Raw genomic sequence first — 21,303 nt, forward strand, 5'->3', positions numbered from 1 at the left:
TGGGGCGGGGGGGGGGGGGGAGGGGGCACTTGGGGCAAAAAGCGTAATAGAGCTGGTTGTAATTTTTAGAAAAGTTCCTAGCAATTCGTTTTAAATTTCCCACCAATGTCATATTGTATGAGAATGCAGGGTTTCTCGGCGAATCTCGATGGTAAAATCTTCTCAGGTTGACCGCCGTGTCAATGTGTTGTTCTCCAGCAACGTTTCAGCAAGTTTCTTGCTTGCCATCTTCGGACTACGCCTGAAGACGGCAAGTAAGAAACAACACATTGACTCGGCTGTGAACCCGAGAAGATTTCATCAATGTCATATTGGATTTTCTTGAATTTACTGACATCTGCTAGCTTTGGTTTTTAAATTTCCGGTTCTTTTTTAAAATTTTCTACCAATTTAAATTTGAAATATTTCGAATTTCTTACTAGTTATTTGAATTTTCCCGCCGTCTTCCATCTAGGATTTTTTAGACTTTCTGCCAAAATTTGAAATATTTCGAATTTCTTACTAGTTATTTGAATTTTCCCGCCGTCTTCCATCTAGGATTTTTTAGACTTTCTGCCAAAAGAGACTGCAGCACTATGACGGTGGTTCCACCTAATGGCAGAAACTTGAAGTGTGATCCTTGACGTATATGTCGTTACTACTTTCTCCCTCTGAAAAATTTCTGTGGCCGATGGAATTGGGATATAGGAGGTAGCATTGTCGGAAAATGGTACATGTCGAAATTCTGTGCTGAATACAGCTGGAGTACTCAATCTGTGTATGCATATGTTATCCAGCGAGATGGCTGCTACTAGTGACAAGTAGCGACGGGCAAGTTGCCCTGGATGAAGTTTATCCTACATATAGATTAATTCCATATTATCTTATTATGACAGCTATCTCTTCACAATAGTTAAAAGTGGATGTCTGGTTGCAAGATCCCCTCATGTTTTAAACATCCATAAATATTTCTAAGCTGAGCCACGAGTTCGTAAAATGTTGTATAGGCGATGTGCACTACACTTGTTCTTCCTGCCCACTGTAGACTGCATAATTAAAGTTAATCTATTCCTGTGGACCAACTTACTGAACTGGTACTAAGACAATTTATGTCCCAGTTCGGTGCTTTACTCTTGCTGACACTTCCTTGTGGTAGATCTCACAGCGTACTGGAATCGTTCAGAGCTACAAACAGTCTGTGTCGTTATTATAGTACTTGGGAGTTGCTGATCTACTTTAAAAATTTCGAGTGATGCCATTACGGTGCATTTGTCGACAAACACCTCAAAATAATTCACAGTCACTGAGTCAGATACATCTAACTTCAAAAAACGTGGTTAGCTGTATCTCACTCAGTGACTGTGAATTATTTTACGGTAAAATATGGGGGGATGTGCAACACAGAGATCAGAACCTGAGTGAATCGTAACAATGACAGAAGTGCTTAGAATGCAACAGAACTCTAGCACACTTTGTATAGCACAGCTATGATTTGCATGTTGATAGAAAAAATTAATCATCGTTTGTTTCTAAATATAAATATACTGTAGGAAAACAGTCGGAGCACCAAGAAGGAGTTGTGCGACATATATGAAAGTTGGTAGGCGTTTCTTACATCTGAGCCGGCCGGTGTGGCCGTGCGGTTCTAAGCGCTTCAGTTTGGATCCGCGTGACCGCTACGGTCGCAGGTTCGAATTCTGCCTCGGGCATGGATGTGTGTGATGTCCTTAGGTTAGTTAGGTTTAAGTAGTTAGAAGTTCTAGGGGCCTGATAGCCTCAGAAGTTACGTCCCATGGTGCTCAGAGCCATTTGAACCATTTTTTCTTACATCTGAAAGATAGAAGGTTCTTAAAACTTATGACAAGTCTCAGAAAACAAAAATACCTACAGATGAAATATAATTTATAAAGAGGTAGTTGAGCTGGCAAGTGTATCTGGGCCTCTCACAACAACTGAGAGTGGTTTTAATTACATATTAGCGATAAAGGAGGTTTTTCGAAATTTTTGAAAGTGCATTAATTAAGTGGCAACGGCCTTGCCGCAGTGGATACACCGGTTCCCGTGAAATCACCGAAGTTAAGCGCTGTCGAGCTTGGTCGGCACTTGGATAGGTGACCATCCAGGCCGCCATGCGCTGTTCAAAATAGTTCAAAATGGTTCAAATGGCTCTGAGAACTATGGGACTTAACATCTTAGGTCATCAGTCCCCTAGAACTAAAGACTACTTAAACCTAACTAACCTAAGGACATCACACACATCCATGCCCGAGGCAGGATTCGAACCTGCGACTGTAGCAGTCCCGCGATTCCGGACTGCAGCGCCTAGAACCGCAAGACCACCGCGGCCGGCGCCATTTTCCGGGGTGCACTTAGCCTCGTGATGCCAATTGAGGAGCTACTCGACAGAATAAGCAGCTCCGGTCCAAGAAAACCATAATAACGACTGGGAGAGTGGTGTGCTGACCCCACGCCCCTCCTATCCGCATCCTCCACTGAGGATGACACGGCGGTCGGATGGTCCCGGTAGGCCACTCCTGACCTGAAGACGGAGTGCTTTTTATTATTTAAGTGCTAAACTGTAGTACCGATGATCATAGAAAATGAAACGTACAAACCATGGACGTAATAATTTGATAAAGAAAAATGTAACTTGAGAGTATGGGTCACATTTTTTCGGGAGGTGGGGAAGACTGTGAACATCATGTCAGTGACTGTCGCTTGGTTTCAGAATATTACTGGCAGCACCAGATTTCATTTCCTGTAATGATGATGTGAACTTCCTTCAGATGAGAGTCGCATCCCCTGCGAGCAGTATAAACGAAACAAATAAAAACATCCTGCACGTTCTGGATCACGGACTTTGTAACAACAACAACGCTGTACTATTGTACATATAATAATTTTTGCTTCTGTTTTTCGATAAATTAGTATAATCGATGTTCTGATTTCATTTCTTTTTTGTTTCATGCCATTATGTTAAAGGAACTGTAAACAATTTTCGATGTGAATATTAATGTTTATGTCAAATTGCAAGCAATATTATAACAAAATGGAAATGTAAGAAATGTTGAAACTGTTGTAAGATGTTAAAGTTGTAATTGTGCGCCTGGTCCATACGTAGGCAATGTATTAGAATATGTAGAATGTAAAACCTCTGGTGAATACCCTATCTGTAGGGGAGCGGTAAAAGGTGGATGGCAGACGAGCGCGGGAAAATGCACACGGGCGCGGCACGGCATAACGGGCTCAGCAGTAGTAGTCGGAGTTGGGCATCGGTCTAAGTAACACGTTCTGGATCGAGGAGGCTCTCCTGGAAGACGTAGTTTCATTGAGCCTCGGATGTGCCGTTTCCGACGACTATAGAGCATGGCAAAATTACATAGGCACTAAATGGAAAAATATTGCGACGCTATGAAGAAGTAAAGTGCCGATACATTAAGAGCCATAGCTGTGATTGTATGTGTGCTCTGCGCCTCGCCATCTCGCCACCCGCCAACCGCCGCATCGATACAAACAGGTTGAATCTTTTAGTACTGTATTCGTGTGGACCGGTGTTACTTTTGTTCCTTACTGTTCAATAACAACTTAACTTTTACCAGAACTGTCCTATCATTTAATTATCCTCATCACTAACCTAGACAGGATCCTCTCCACATGTTGTGCAATCCGAGTGTCCCGAGATGAAGATTTAAAGTTTATGTTAATAATAATTACCTGCAGACCTATTTATGTTAGAATGATATTTAAAGAACTTTGTTGTTAATGAATATATAGGTAAATAATATAGGTATGACGAAGTTGGAAGATAATGTTGAAATTGGTTTAGTAATGAAGGCTAATTAATTTGAGACAAAAATAATGGTAGTTAAATGAGCAAGAAATAAGACAAAAAGAGTAGTAACTCATATATTGGAAATCTTGAGTGCTTAACGATTTCGATAATCAAAAATTTCACTACAGTGATCATAACAGTTTCAGGGTCCCCCCCCCCCCTTTTTTCTTTTCTATTCATGTAAATTCTGAAATGTACTGAACTGATTTGACCAGCAAAGTTAAAGTCAAGATAAAACCAAAAGTTATTAGTGTTTTACCTTTTTCAAAATTGACATTGTATGTGTGTTTCGAAAGTGTTATTTCTAGGGTAACCTATGCCCGATTTTAATCAGATCAATAGACTGTAGAAAGTTTGTAGTAAACATTATAGTGTATTGTTGTGTATTTATGGCTTGTTCATATTAGTACAGAAAGGGTAATTATTAGTTCAGTAGATTTTCTGGTTCTAAAATTTACCATATTATGTAGTGTTATTACGTGTTGTTTTGCATACACGTACTTCAACTTGTACAGGGCAGAAACTCAATTAATGCCTAATTAGGCTGGCGACCGTTTTATTAACAAATTGGTAGCATCTGCTGTGTTGTTTCTTGTCCGTCATAACGTGTAGTTGCACTTCAGACTTGCTTGACGTATCATTGTTGTTACTGAGTGGGTGAAAGTCTGATTTTGCCTCCATTCTGGTACACGCGGTCAACATATATACCAAAATCCTTTATTATAAGGTGAAGCCCGTCAACTTACCATAGTACAGGCTTTAATAAGTATCGTGCGCAGTAGCGTAGTGTTACAACTTGAACTCTTCTTCATGAACTGTAACATTTACCATCTTCACAGAAGGAAATTCCAAGCTCGGCACGATCTAGTTTCAGACAAAATCACTGAAGGGCCAAAGAAACTGGTATAGGCACGCGTATTTAAGTACAGAGATAAGTAAACAGCAGAACACGGCGCTGCGGTCGGCAACGCTTATACAAGACAGCATGTGTCACTGCTGCTACAATGGCAAGTTATCAAGATTTGAGTTTGAACGTGGTGTTATGGGACACAGAATATCCGAGGTAGCGATGAAGTGGGGAATTTCACGTACGACCATTTCACGAGTGTACCGTGAATATCAGGAATCCGGTAAAACATCAAATCTCCGACATCGCTGCGGCCGGGAAAAGATCTTGCAAGAATGGGACCAACGACGCCTGAAGAGAATCGTTCAACGTGATAGAGTTGCAATCCTTCCGTAAGTTACTGCAGGTTTAAACGGTAGGCCATCAACAAGTGTCAGCGTGCGAAACATTCAACGAAACATCATCGATATGGGCTTTCGGATTTAATGGCCCACTCGTGTACCCTTCATGACTGCACGACACAAAGCTTTACGTCTCGCCTGGGCTCGTCAACACCGATATCGGACTGTTGGCGACTGGAAACATGTTGCCTGATCGGTAGAATCTCGTTTCGAATTGTATGGATCGGATGAACGTGTACGGGTGTGGAAATAACCTCGTGAGACCATGGACGCTGCATGTCAGCAGGAGACTGTTAAAGCTAGTGGAGGCTCTGTAATGTTGTGGAACGTGTTCAATTGGAGTGATGTGGGACCACTGTTACGTCTAGATACGACTCTGACAGGTGACACGTACCTGGTCAGCAGCATCCATTGACATCCATTGTGCATTCCTTCGGACGTGGTTAATTCCAGCAGGACAATGCGATATCCAACACGTTCAGAATAGCTGGAGAGTGGCTCCAGCAACACTCTTCTTAGTTTAATAACTTCTGCTAGCCAACAAACTTCCCAGACATGAACATTATTGAGCATATCTGGGATGCCTTGCAACGTGGTGTTCAGAAGAGATCTCCATCCCCTCGTACTCTTGCGGATTTATAGACAGCCCTGCAGGATTCATGGTGTCAGTTCCCTCCAGCACTGCTTCAGACAATTTTCAAGTCCATGCCAATTCGTGTTGCAGCACTTCTGCGTGCTCGAAGGTGCCCTGCACGGTATTAGGCAGGTGTACCAGTTTCTTTGGCTCTTCAGTGTATAATAGTGTTCTCGCTTCTAGTAACTTCAATTCAGTACGGTGCGATCACGCTCCCAATAGAAAAAGAGGCGGTTCGAGTCAAGGAGGTTTAAATTTTCATTGGAATACACATTACAATGATCATGATGAAGAATACAATGATAGAAAGGAAGAGAGGACTTGGGAAAAAGTAGTGCTGAGAGGGAAGGCTAAAGGGGAGTTTGTGAGAGGCCCTACCACAAACTCAGGTACTTGTCAGACTGATTGCAATCAAACAGAGGATGAGGAAAGACTTCTAAAATGTAAGAGAAGCCCGTTTAAAGAAACAGAGAACGAAAATAAAGAGTATTATCAGCTTGTAGTAAGTGTTGAAATTAATGGTATTGCCACAGGTAGCTAACTGTGCGTCATTGCAAAAAGGTTTTGCGATCAAATGATAAACAAAGGAGAAGTACCAGTGTTACCTGTACAAGGAGTTAGGTCACAGGTTCTTTTGGAGGAAACAGTAAAATAATAAAGAAATAATAGAAGTGAGAATGCAACAACACTATTGAAAGTAAATGCTATAGTGGTACCAGACTTTTGTATTGGTCTTATCATAGAAACAGATCTTTTAGTAAACCATACAGCTGTCACAGACTCTGGGAGAGGCAATACGATAGTGACAGCAAATGATACTAATAATGAAGTCAAGTGTGCTAATAATTTTAGGCTTCATGAAGAAGCACAGAATAGATGCTACGTAAATATAATGCGTGAATATTTTCAATGGGAGGCCAATAAGAACTGAAGTATGTCATAGAAAGGATAGCGGGATTACAGTAATATTCTAACAAAAGTTTTAGATGACGAAATAAGGGCTAAAGAGTACGAGATTAAAGTAACTAACCAAACTGGAAAGGATAATCAGAGTTACTGCTTTTGAACTATAAGAAGGAGTTTTCATAGGAACTAGATTTATGAAATGTGACCCTTTCGTGTTCTGAGTCAATCCTCACAAGCCATTTAAATTAAAACCTTGTTTAACACCATTAGCAAAAATAAATGCCGTAGTAAGGAAAAGTTCAAAGAATGCTGGATTTAAAGATCGAATCCACTGGTATATGTGACTAAAAAGGACGGTTCAGTGCGAGTAACCTTAAACGCCAGTTAACAGAACCTCAGAAAGACAGGTCAGAACCTCATGTATCATTACTACAAAAATTTTAGGGGGCCATCATGCACTTTAAGACAAATAAACGACACACCATAAATGAGTTATGCAAACTGGTCACAAACTGATGTTCATACACGCATCAACGGGAAATTTTCAACTGTAAACTTTGGCGGCCTATGCATGAGTGTGTGTCGCTGCAGCGCAGTTTCACCGAGCACCTGGCAAGGGTACTACACAAGGGACATGCCGATACTGTGACATAAAGTCATTTCGAATATCATTCCGTGTACTCAATTGGACAGTAATTATTACTCGCAGACAGGAGCGTGAAAAATATACGCAGGAGTGTAGTTGGGGTCAAAGAAGCCGGTTGCAGTAAACGTTCAATCGTTCGGCATTTGAATAGGAGCGATGGGTCAACTAAATATTTTCGGTTTTGGAGAGAAAGATGGTGACTGAAGTAATGTGAAAAGCTTTCTCTACTACGAAGAATGCATGTCTTAGTGATAACCAGCTAAGCCTGCATACCATATCTGTGACACCCTCTCATCTGTTCCATGATAATACAAACAGCCCTTCTTTAACCTTTTTCAATGTCTTCTGTTAATCAGTGCGTTAAGTATCTAGTACTACCCAGCAATAATTTAGGAGGCAGTATCTTTTGTTCATTTATTGCATTTTCTACGTGTTTTCCAATGAAACGCAGAGTTTGGTTCACCTTACGCACAAAATTTTCTATGTGATGGCTCTAATTTATGTTGTATTTACTGGAATTGAAAACCTTTAATTTTTATAATAATTATCACCCAACCGAAGCCTAGTTGATCCTTTTCAATACTCATGTACATTGCATCTTTTAATGTTTGGGGTCAATTGCCACATTTCGCACCTTGCAGGTATCTTGTCTAAATCATTTTGTAATTTATTATGATCTTATCTTGAATTTACTAGACGGTAAATAACATCATCATCTGCAAACAATCTCAGAGGACTCTTTCTAATTGCGGCCAAATCGCTGAAATACAAAGTGAACCTAAAAAGTTCGGTGAACGATAGTTAGTATGAGACACCCGTACATGTCAGAAAGAACAGACGCCACTCATTAATATAACTGATTCACCTCGATGGACAATGATTTCACCACCTTCAGTGCAAATACACTGTTACGTTCGACCTATTGTGGGAATCTCAAAGCAGCGAGCATGAAGGACATAGATGGGAAAGTGTTGTGTAACGAACAAAGCAGACTTAGGCGAGGGCTATCAGAAGTTCATAAATTGAGTTTTGTTCCAATAGAAATCTGAACTGTCAGTTCTTTGTTAGGTCGTAACCCTCTTTGACTTCAAAATGCGACACTGTGTAGTCATAATACTGTGGTGATTTCAGCCCACAGTTCCAATTTCTGCTACCAAGTGGTACCACAGTCATGCACTGCAGTTTATTTTGGCAGGAAATTAACAAAAATCCAAGATGACGGACGGCCGGAATTCAAAAACTTATCAGGAATTTCAAAATATCTCAGTCATCCTGCATCTAAAATTTTTACAAAACTGCAGGTGATTTTTGAAATTAAAGGTCTACGATGGTCGGAAGTTAACAAAAAACTGGAAATTCAAGAAAGTCAAAGATACCTTGGTAGAAAATTTAAAAATTTGTGGGAAATTTAAAAATTTCCGACTGGCCAACTGTGCTTTATGCACAAACCCTCCTCAATCACAGTGAAGAATTAGAATGAGGTGTCTAATCAGAATAAATTCCAAACTGAAAATTCCATCTAGCTGAAGTCTGCTTTCAGCTGTTATCCTCCTCCTCCCCCTCTTCATCTCCCCTCCCTCCCTCTCTCACTCCTGCTATCTGCAGCCAATCATAATGCATTACCGAAATGTCAAGATGGCGGAAATAGCCCCAACTGTGTTCATGGAAATTTTAAAATCCTTCACAGCCTCCAGACAATCATAGCACAGTATTAAAAATCGAGGATGATGGAAACAGGCCAATTTTGCCCTGTATACCTTCCTCTCTCTTCTTATTGCGTAATTAGACCATAGTATTTAGAAGATGAGTAAAAATGAGGCTAGATACGTAATAAAAATTATGTAGCCTCCATTTGAAAGTAATAGATACTCATTATTTACTTGAAAGACAAGAAGTATCCGAACAACCAGAATAATCAAGAAACATCATAAATCTCCTTCTCCTCTCTTCTTTCTATCAGAGCCTAGTATTTATATGACAGACCCAATTACAATGTAGCCCAATCTGGGGTATACTGAAAAGCATCTGAACGCTCTGATTTATCTTCATATAAAAAGTCTCCTGTTGCATTTATATTAAATTAAATTAGATTCAGTTCTTGTTCCATAGACCCAATAATAAGAGGATTCTCGTGGGTGTGGAACATGTCAGAAAGTATAACATAAAAAACATAAAACATTTGAATATAATACTCATTAACCTGACCATTTGTCAGAATATGATCAAAATTGGTGGTTACATTACACTAAACTGGAACTGCTAATATTTACAGAATTAATACATTGTCAGAATGAAATACAGTTGTACACTTTTAATAAATTTATCATATACAAAATGCCAAATTTTTTAATATTGTGACCAAGTACTGTCAAAACTAAAATCTAACAGACATTTTTACTTAAGCTGGTATAACAATTCCTGTTAAGATATTAATTTATACAATCAAAAAGTCGTTCAAACTCTGTTTAAACTGTGCTTTATTTGAAGCCAAGTTTTTAATGGTTGCTGGGAATTAATATAAAACGTGTATTCCTCAATATTGGACCCCTTTTTAGATCAAGATAAGTGATTTTAGATCTTTATATAGATTGTTCTTATTCCTAGTATTGATACTATATATTGAACTATTGACTGGAAACAGAGATTTATTACTTGCAACAATTTTCATTAAGAGTAAGTATACTGAGAAGCAGTGGTTAGAATAAAAAGTTCCTTGAACAGGTTTTACATGATGTTCTTGACTTTATACCACAAAGTATTCTTATTACACACTTCTGCACGCTGAAAACTTTTGTTCACTTTGATGAGTTACCCCAGAATATGATCCCCTATGACATAATAGAATGAAAGTAAACAAAGTATGCATGTCTCTTGCTATGTTTATATCTCCTACTTCTGACATCGTTGTTGCAGCAAAGACAGACTTGTTTAGGCGCTTCAGCAATTTTGTAGTATGCCCTTCCCCACTGAATTCATTACTGAGTTGTAATCCCAGAAATATAACACTGTCAATCTCTTCTATCTCCATGTCTTCATGTGTTATACACATACTGGAAGGAAATCTCTTGCAGGTCCTGAACTGTATGTAGTTTGTCTTTTCAGAGTTCAATGACAGGTAAATTTGCTTTAAACCATTTATTAATGTGAGTGAAAATTTGATTAGCAGCCATTTCTAAATCTGTTCTTAACTTTCTGCTTATTGAAAGAAACTTAGTATCTGGCAATGTGACGTATGAGAGATCATTAATGTACACAAGAATAGGAAACGAACCCAAAATGGAACCTTGAGGAACACCACGTGAAATTAATTCCCAATCAGATCAAGACTGTCTGCTTACTGCACAGGTATTTCACAGCAACACCCTTTGTTTCCTGTTAGTGAGATCAGTTTCAAACCATTTTGCAGTACTGCCAGTGACATCATAATATTCTAATTTCTTTTAGAGAATTCAATGATTACACAGTCAAAGGCATTTGATAGATTACAGAAAATGCCAGGAGCCTCTAGTTTGTTATCTAATGAATCAAGTACATTCTCACAGTATATGCCAATAGCTTTCTCTACATCGGAACCCTTAAGAAAGCCAAATTGTGACTTGGATAATATATTATTGGCAGTCAGATGCTTAAGGAGATACTTGAACACAACCTTTTGAAATATTTTTGAAAAAGTCATCACAAGTGAAATTAGTCGATGGTCTGAATGAATTTCTTTATCCCCCTTCTTGTAAAGAGGCTTCATTTCATCATATTTTAGACAGTCTGGAAATGTTCCTTTCTAAGAGATTGATTACACAAACAACTTAAGATAGAACTCAACTCGTATTAGAACTCTTTGATTAACTTAGTTGATATGTTATTGTAACCAATATAATACTTACATTTTAAAGATTTTATGATGGATGCTTCTTTTTTGGGAGATGTGAGTGTCATTTCCATTTTACTGTTGGTATTTGTAAAGTCTGGTCTCAGACGCTCCATTGCACTGTTTACTGAACCTGATAATTCCAAATTGTCAATATCAGAAACAAAGTACTTGTTTAAGAGGTTTGCAACACAACATGCACTTGTTACCAGTGCTCACTTATTTTTAGAGGTATCTGTTCCTCTACCTTTTCGGCCCCATAAGGCTCTGTCTTCACTATATCCCACACAGTTTGTATTTTGTTGCCTGATGTAACTATCTTTTCCTTATAATAAAGCTGCTTTGACTTCTGCATTACTTACTTCAATATTTTTCAGTATTCTTTCCTTTGCATTACAATGCTAACATCAGAGCTTTTTCTAGGTATTAGATACAGTCTCCTTTTTGCCCCACATGGTACCTTTACTCCTTGTGCAATCCATGGTTTATTTTTAGACTTCTTTTCATTTGAGTTACCTTTATGAGAAAACAATTTTCAGAAGAAGAAGTAACTTTATTAATGAATACTTCATATTTTTCATTTGAGTCAGAAGTATTGTAAACATCTATCCAGTTCATGTCTTTGGACAGGATCCTAAAATTCACAGCTTTTGTCTGACTTATTACCCTCCTGTACTTTCATTTAATAGATTTTTTATCCTGACAGGTTTCAACATTTAACACAAGATGCTGCATGTCATGATCAGATAGCCCATTTACTATTGGTTTTGTGATGTGCCTTTTTTCCCCAGATTTGGCTACAAAGATGTTATCAGTAGCAGTCTCAGAGCATTTTCATACCCTAGTTGCAAAGTTCACAGCAGGAACTAAACTGAATGACAGTGTTACTGATAGCAATACCTGTCCACTGACACAACTTTCAAATAAATCCACATTAAAATCGGCAGCAACCACTATTACCTTGTTTTTTACTCTGAGGTGGGACAACAGAGCTTCAGATTTTTTATAAAGAGATTAAAGTTTTCTGAAGGTGCTCTATATATGCTTACTATTATAACGGACCTATTATGAAATACTGCTTCTGTTGCACAAGCTTCTAGCTGCTGCTCTGAGCAAAATTTATTAATATCAATTTCCTTGAAGTCAAAACAGTTTCTGACAAATGTGGCTACTCCTCCTTTCTCCATATTTACTCTACAGAAGCAAGAAGCTAACTTGAATCCTGTAATTGTGTGTAGCTTCATATCCGATTCGCACAAAAGTAGCCAAATTATTTTTCAAAAAAATACGTCAGAGTATCCGAATTGCATAAAATGTTAAAAATGTTGTCAACTATGTTTGCGTTACTGTGACAGATTTCCAAGAAAACGTTTATTGAAGAGCTCAGCTGTCACATCCAATCATTTAATTCGAAGATATATATCATTCGCTATGGAATACTGGAATGAGTGTATAACATATTCACTATAAACAATTAAAAAGTAATGTCTGTTTGAAAAAGGCACCTAATGGTTTAGTAATACGTAGTTGTCGAGCATGAGTTTTAATTTAAATCGTATTCTGCAAGTAGTGAAAAAAGTGAAATAAAATCAACTACTGTTTTATGTCCCAGGCGCTTACTGTCAACAGCAGAGAACTACACTGTGTGCTCTGAGTATATATATATATATATATATATATATATATATATATATATATATATATATATATATATATATATATATACGTGTGTGTGTGTGTGTGTGTGTGTGTGTGTGTGTGGGTGGGTGGGTGCGTGTGTGGGTGGGTGTGTGTTAGAGAGAGAGAGAGAGAGAGAGAGAGAGAGAGAGAGCTTAGAGGGAGGTTGAGTTTTGGAATGTATAATTTTAATAACAAACTAGTCTTTTGACCTTCGTGAATTTTCAACATTTCATGTCTCTGTCGTCATCTACTTCTCAGATAAAAATGTAACTTGCTTCTACATCACACTGTGTATATTTTAGTGAAATGTTTCAGAAATACCAAAGAGAAATAACAATAATAAAAATACATATGTTTTGAACACAGTTCTGGTATGATAAAACAGTATTCTTTACCCAAATGCTTCCTGCATGTATTGTATTACTATAGAATGGGTAAAATAAAATTTGTCCATAAAATATTTTATGCACCAGTAACGGGGCGGTATTTTGGCACCTTACAAAGGTCCAGTCCCACTCCTATACATGTGATTATATAGTGCTTAGACATCTATTCATAGGTTTGGAACCGTTATTTAAAGGTAAAGAATATAACTAACATCGTCAAGTACACGTACATAACAATATTTGCAGTTCACTTATTTTTTAGGTAATGGTCTTATAAAATGGTTCAAATGGCTCTGAGCACTATGGGACTCAACTGCTGAGGTCATTAGTCCCGGTCTTATATACGAGGGCTATTCGTAAAGTGAGGAACGATCGGTCGCGAAATGGAAACCACTGTGAAAATCCAACGAGGCTTTTCACAGTCGTTTTAGGCAGTGTCTCCAGTATGCCCGTCAATCGCTCTTTTCAGTTGAGAGCGGGGTGTGAGCAAGTAAAGATGCCTAGAACAACAATGTCTCCCGCCAAGAAGGAGGGATCGCTGAGAGGCTTCGCCTTAATGAATGCAGCCCACCTAACACAACTGCCACGCCCTTCCTTCTTCATGGCAATTCTCAACCGCACTCTGCCAGGGCAGCGAAGACGCTCCTGCAGCTTTTTTGACGGGAAGTGTTCAATCACCCACAACACTGTCCTGATTGACTCGTCCTGAGTATCATGTCTGATCACATGAAACGCTGGATGCGTAGAAAACTCTTTGGCGCAGGCTCCGCGCTGTAGACCACCGTAGAGAATTATCGGAAAGCACGGGCGACTGCCTTCTATGACGATGGTGTTGGAAATTTGGTACAACGCTCCGACAAATGTCTAAGTCGGAGCGGCGACTTTGTAGAGAAGTACCTGGAAGGTGTAGATAAATGTGCAAAGAAAACAGTTTTGACTTTCACTGTGGTTTCCATTTCGCGACTAATCGTTCCTTACTTTCCGAACAACCCTCGTAGAATGGCTGCATAAGCGTAGTGGAGCCGTGGACCCGAGGCCGACGTCCACGGCTGGGGGCAGACAGGGGGCCCAGTGGGGTGTCTCTGGGCTGCAATAGCTGGTTCTTGGACGGACTCTCGCCTTGGACGGTCGACGAATCGCGCAACGCGGTGTGGATGCGGTAACCGACCCAGATCAAGGCCAAGGCGCCAAGTTTTACGAGGAGCGCGGGTGCTGTATGAATGGTGAGGTCTGTTTCACAATGACCGACACCATATAAGCGGATGCAAATTCTTTCAAACACTGCTGTGGCGAATTGGAAGCGGTCAGGCGACAGGCTGGCGCCTCGAGTCGTTAGCTCTTTTGGCATGTACAGTCATGCTCGAAAGTATCCGAACGACCTGAATTGCATTTCGCCTGATTCGCATGCAACCCACATAACGCAGCTGTCTAGCAGGTCCTCTACTCGCTCCTTGGTACAGTCGTTTGACTATTGAAAATGGTTCCAACAAGTCACCACTAGAAAACACCGCTCTGTATCACAATAACTCAAGATGTAAATTAATAGCACGATACTAGAAATATCAGGGAACACCTTACCACAGATAAGACTGTCCTTAAGGCTTGCAAGCTCACATTTATTGCAATAAATGACATACCTAAAATGTTTCCACTCTCATTATTACGTCAGATATGTAATGCACGTAGTAAGTTCGTCGTATTCATGATTTCCTCTTCAAAGTAACATACCGTACTTATTATTTAACACAAAATGACATTAAAAATTTAAGTTATTCACGAGCATCTAGTAGAGAGTATGTATGAACTTCAAATGACACGACGAACCGTCTCGTTCCGCATATGGATTCAAACCCAGGTCATGTAGACTAAGATTGCGTGACTGACGGAAACTAATGGTCATTCCTTACTAGGCATACAGAGAGTGATATACCTCGATTTTAGACAGTATCAGTTAGCAAATATCAACTTTAAATTACATAACGTAAACATTTTTAACGGACGCGAATTCCTACCAAGTATCTATTGTCCCTGTTAACGAACTACGAGAGATATTAAATATCGCTTCTTCACAAGTAACTTACTTGAAATGCTGTGAGGTAAAGCTTCGTGTTGGACAGGGATTCGAACCCAGAACCTAATCGGATTGTTATCAAAAACAATGGACTGTGACATATCGGATTTTCTCGGCACTAGCTGGATGTTTTAACTGAAATGACGAGACTAAACTTTAATTTTTTCCTTCCCAGGACTCTAACCCGGCACCTATCGCAGTTATATTCTAGAGACAATGAACGTCAAATATAGGTTTGTTACACCAGCAGCGACATGAGAGCATATTTGAACTAGAAACAATATGACGAAGAGTTCAGTGCTGACTGGGAATCGAACCTCACACATATCGCTGTTGACTACACACAAACAGTCGTCAGTTAGCGAATTTTTCTCCACCAGCAACTCGGAACAACATCCTTGAACTTACAGTGATCTCGCAAATAGTTATATGTCTCACTGGGAGTCAAAAACGTCAGATATCGTTAGTGTTGACAACGAATGACAATGCATTGAAAATCAAAATTATTATCCACCAGCAGATAGGTGTTCTCATGCTAGAGCTTGATAAGTCATAATCAAAACCTTAGTGACGGGCCAGGATGCGAACCCATTCACGCGCAATATGTGGAGATGAGGAATTTGCAGTTTTGAACAAACAAAAAATTGTAATCGAGCTGTATTGTCACTAAGGGATCAAATTCGGCGTTAAGGGCGGTCTGAGCTGCTTTCCCAGTTCAGAACCAATTTTATCGGCATACAGAAGCTCAAATAAAAGATGGAATAAGTGTCCTGTGACCCTACATCTACATAGCGTTTGTTTCATCACTAGAAATAAATAACTAGTATAAGAAATGATACTGGTGATAGGGTTTCTACATGTCGCCACTACTGACTTTATTGTGGTTTAACCTAATGTCCACTTAGTAGAGACGGAATATCATGTTTAACGTGAATTTCAGAGCGTAGTGCCATTATACCTTGTTCAGTTGGCGTAGCCAGAAACGAATGGAATCTGTCTCTCCCTATCAAGAACAATCGGCAGAAGTTGGAATCGAACCTAGACCGTCAGTATATGAACCTATAATCAATCCAACAGACCTCCATATATTCTTCCATATCATTCATTTTTCTATAATAACTCCGGTGCGGCACACTCGATGAGAATTCTGACACACAGGCTCCCTGTAGTGGTTTGCAGCATGTTCAGTACATTCATTTACTTGGTTGACCGAATCGCCATGAACTAGCTGCCTCGGGTATCCATTGCATACATTCAACTCTATCTTGCAATCACTGACATAAAATAACGTAACTGCCACCTACACAGAACTGCGAACAGTGCAGGATGCAGAAATTTAAATAGGAAGTGCTTCTTTCCATTTGAGCTACTCAATTGCGCTACCTGTTTGTTGAAACCGTCGTGCAGTGCAAATGAAAAGCTGTAACTGTCTGTCTCTCAGAAGTCTACATCCGGCCATATGCATTATCTCACAGCACTGTGGAATGCGGAGTTTCAAGAGGAACTGTTGTTGACTTCTGGAGCTGATGTAGCTACATGACAGGTAATAGCGTAACGGTAAGCGTCGCGAGTTCTACTACATTCGCTGCTACGGTTTTTAAAACGCAAGTCTGCTGTCTGATGAAGTTATCAATTTAATGGAAGTTTGAACATAATTACCTTCACCTCTCAACCCAAAATAGTCAAATGTTCGAAAAGGGCTAACTTCCGCGACATTTTGTTCTTTTCAGGTTTAATAGACGGCCAGGCAGCAGGTGCACCTCGAAGCTTTTGTGTTTTGTACGGGGAGAGCGCATCGTGCCAAAGTAGTCAGAAAAGTATTTTCTACAATAGCTGTCGTCTGGTAGCGGCATTTTATTCTTCTTCAAACCTTGTTTGACAGCTTTAACTCAGAACAAGTTTTCTACATGCCTGTAATCAATGAACTGCATGTGCATTGTCAGATTGTTATAGATAACATCAGAGAATTCGCGTATGTCGTTGATGATTAATTTCTCTCTCGTGTTTAGTACTGTTTTCACAACACTAAAAGAAACCTTATGAAAATTGTGCACTGTATTATAAGAAATGAAATAAAACTACCCACGATAACCTTACGACGAAAGTCTGTATTAATAAAACTGAGTATCTGTACATAAGAGTGCCTCTATCGCCACGAAGTAGTGAAATACCACTCACTTGGATTTCGATTGGGTCTGTGTTTAATTGGTATGCTGTGTCATGTTCAACAGGTATGCAAATGTGGCATTTCACAAATTAAGTTATGTATTCCTAGAAACAAAATTTGCTTGTCAGCAGCGGAAAGGGGCGTTACCTGTTGTGCAGCATTGTAAGTTTTTGACTATTGCACTATGAGCTGAAAGAATTTTCTTTGCTTACCGATGTTTGATCTGACTGCCCGTAGCTCTTTCGCAAAAGGGATAAAAACGTTACAATCAGCGAGACTGGAACCGCGAACCGTAACAGACGCTTTTCTGCAGGTCAGCACTTCACCACAGAGCTAGCGAAAAGATACTAACTGTTCCTTCCTCTTACAATGCCAATTGTGGCTAGAACTCGCAAACCGCTATTTAAAGGACGAGATTAGTTGCGATTTCCAAGTGCAACGACTTTCCTGGTCTGAAAACCGTAAATTTACAATCTTCTGTTACACCTCAAGCGATAACAACTCAGATTATTCAATGGAAATGACAGGAAAAATTAAGTGAACTTCGTGGATTAATTCCGTGCACACCAGGAAGTAACTCGTCGATCACAGTGTTGCCAAATATACATTGCCTTGTTGCCAAATCTCAGTAACAGTACCAGCAGGAAGAAGACGAACCGATGTGATCCTACAGCGGGCTGGGAAGTGACCATAGCTGGCGTCTCAAAGACGCAGCTGCTACGACCTGGAATACGTAATGCGTCTGATTCGCATTTCTGTAACTAGGTTTAGGGACTGGAGCGTAGTTACTAATAATACTCAGAACTGACTGCAAACTAAGCATCATAAATCAGTAATTCTCATAGTTGTTTTTATATTTCTTTCGGAACTGTACTCAAAACTAAGAAACTCATTCACGGACGTTTTCGTGCCTTGCCGATAGTCGAGCACAACAAACAAATAAAAGTAAATCGAGAATGTGTGTGTGTGTGTGTGTGTGTGTGTGTGAGTGAGAGAGAGAGAGAGAGAGAGAGAGAGAGAGAGGGAGAGAGAGAGAAATTGAATACTGGTATGTAAAGAAATCTTTCCACATCATTACGAAATGTTGTATTCGTTGTAGGGAAGCAGCCTACTCACGCCGTAATAAATGCACATCAGTCTTTCCATTGTGTGCCAGCCAGTCCGCTGTAACTAGCTCTGACGTCATAAATGTTGCGCAATACTTTAAAAATCAAGCAAATAACCTAAAACGTTTCTAGCATATCACGAGTAATACTAAATCAATATGTGTTGAATGTCAGTTCAATAACTTTAACCATTTTCGAAATTTGGACGTTTTTCTGTAAAAATCATTGGCGCAACAGAAAAGAGCTAGAGATTTAAAAATTTATACTTAGATTCCTTTTCAATAATAATTTAATAGAAACAGTACTTTGGAGCTCACAAATTAAGATTTTAGTTGAAATTCATAATTTTCTGGTTTTTGTCTTAAAACTTAAGGAAGCAAGATAGATTAAGTAGGCTAATAAATAAGGCTAGGATGTTCAAATTTAAGTAGAAGGGAGATTCGCTATAACCATAAAGATGTGAGAAGTTTCAGCTCAATAACTGTAAAACTATAGCGATAGCGTATCTCCAAAGGGCAGGTTCAGAGCTCATCTACTGCGTATAGTGTAATTAAATTAATTCTCTCGCCCAAAATATTTAACTTAGCCACGTCAAACTTTTATTATGATTACTTACCCGTGTGCTGAATGCACATTTAAATTGAGAGCTTCATCGGCCATCAGCAAAAGAAGCTATGATTTATTCGGTAACTTAATGTGGAGCATTACTAGCCCAGCGGCTAGTCGGGAGAGCCGATTTGATCAGGCATTCCCTTAGCCGTCCGCACCGCGGCTTTATATATAAGAACGCTGCGTGAGGAAGCAAGGCCCCAGTTCTCTCCAGACGCTAAACAGCACGCCGTCTGTGTCGGGAGTCGCGTCGCGTCGCGTCGGTATCATTGCTACAAACAGCCTCGGATGCCGTATTAAGTTACTCGGGATACGTGTAACCATGAAATCATTTTCGAGAGAAGTGTTAATTCTGGGATGACTTTAATGATATATCTTCAGTTTGCGTATGTGGTATTTTCACGTGCCGCCGCGGGATAGACATTCTACCATTATTTAGCGTGGCGTTTGATGAACATTATCATCAAATTATGGCGAGCATTCATTTAAATATTTAATTTGGACAGCTATAGTGGCATCAGCGCATTAGACTCTGAACTGCTCTGTTAGTTAGATTGTGTGGATTCTTTTTTTTTTTTCATCTGTGACTTTCAGAATATAGAGAAAGTTTTTTTTTCACGATCGTTTTCGATTATAAATCCCAGGCAATCTCCTAATTCCTCAGAGCTATAAGCTGTAGCTATAAGTGTATTTCTCAGATGAAGTGGGCACTAGGAATTCTAATTACAGGCTTCACGTTTTGCTAATCACTTTCTGGTTGCCAATATTGTAGTTAGAGAGCCAGTGTTGAGAACGGCAAACAACAGCATAAATAATAGGAACATTTATATAACAATTAATTCCACCCGCCGCCCCACATATGGTTAATCGGCCAGGTAGTGTTTCAACATTCAAACATTTATACAACAACAATAAATATCCACCCGCTGCCCCACAAATGGTGCATCGGCCGGGAAGTGTTTCTACTTTCTACAAACATTTATACCACCGTAAAAATATCCACCCGCCGCCCCACATATGGTGCATCGGCCGGGAAGTGTTTCAACATTCAAACATTTATAAAACAATAAAAATATCCACTCGCCGCCCCACATCGTGATCTAATCTAAACTAATCATATTGCTGACTAGCCATGAAGAGTCATGAATTACCGAAATTTTCGACATTGTCAGTAACCAAATCTAAACTTGAAAATAAAAGACTACAGTTTTTCTAATAAACTGGGACTCCTATCAAGACCCTTTCATCCCTGTTAATAACCACGAAAGATGTCCGATATATCCCAACCCAGAAGTAACAAAGTGTGTGTGCATTTCAAAATGAAGCGCATGATATGAAGTTCTGTGATGGAGGTACGAACCCAACACGTAATCGGATTGTTAACTAAGTAAAATCAAATTTTAGGTATCGCTTTTTCTTACCAGCTGCCAGGTGTTTGAATCTAAAATATGGATACAATTTTTTGTGCGTGAGCGACAATCGAACCGCACTCCTATCGTTCTTCATTATCGTCCACGAATATAGCTTTACTATCAATTGCTTACTCACCAATAGTAAGATATGTGCTTGTCTGACCAGAAATTGTTGGCAACACATGAACACACATTAAAAATGCACGTTCATTTTCACTAGCAGGCCGGTGTGCACGTGATAGTGCTTGAAATGAAATTACGAATATTTTTGTACTGGATCAGGATTCGGACCTACATACTTAGCTTTGGAGGAGACTTAGAGAAGATTGCAGTATTGGGAAAAGGAACGAAATGATTGAACTATACTGTTCCGAGAGATTCAGATCCTCGAAAGAGGAGATACGAATTCGAATCACAGTCCAGCACCAAATTTTTCAACGTCTCTAGTTCAGTCAAGTACAAGTAAAACAAGAGCCCTGTTCCTTTAAATGGCTATCGGTTCATCAAATAAAATAAAATTTTCTAATGTAAGTAAGTTTACTGGATACAGTATTTCTGTTTACCATGACCTCCACCTATATCATTTCCCAACGTAAACCGGCTCTGCCCAGTTCGGAATATTGGAACGTGATGTTTAACGCGGATTCTGGATTATAACATCTTTCTCTTCAGGTTACCAGAGGTAAAGTAAATCTGTTTGTGCCTCCACAAAGGAAGTGCCTGAACCCCTATTAACCAGTTGGGTAAGTCAACTCAAAGGTC

The sequence above is a fragment of the Schistocerca piceifrons genome, chromosome X, assembly GCF_021461385.2.
Source record: "Schistocerca piceifrons isolate TAMUIC-IGC-003096 chromosome X, iqSchPice1.1, whole genome shotgun sequence".
NCBI classification, from domain to species: domain Eukaryota; kingdom Metazoa; phylum Arthropoda; class Insecta; order Orthoptera; family Acrididae; genus Schistocerca; species Schistocerca piceifrons.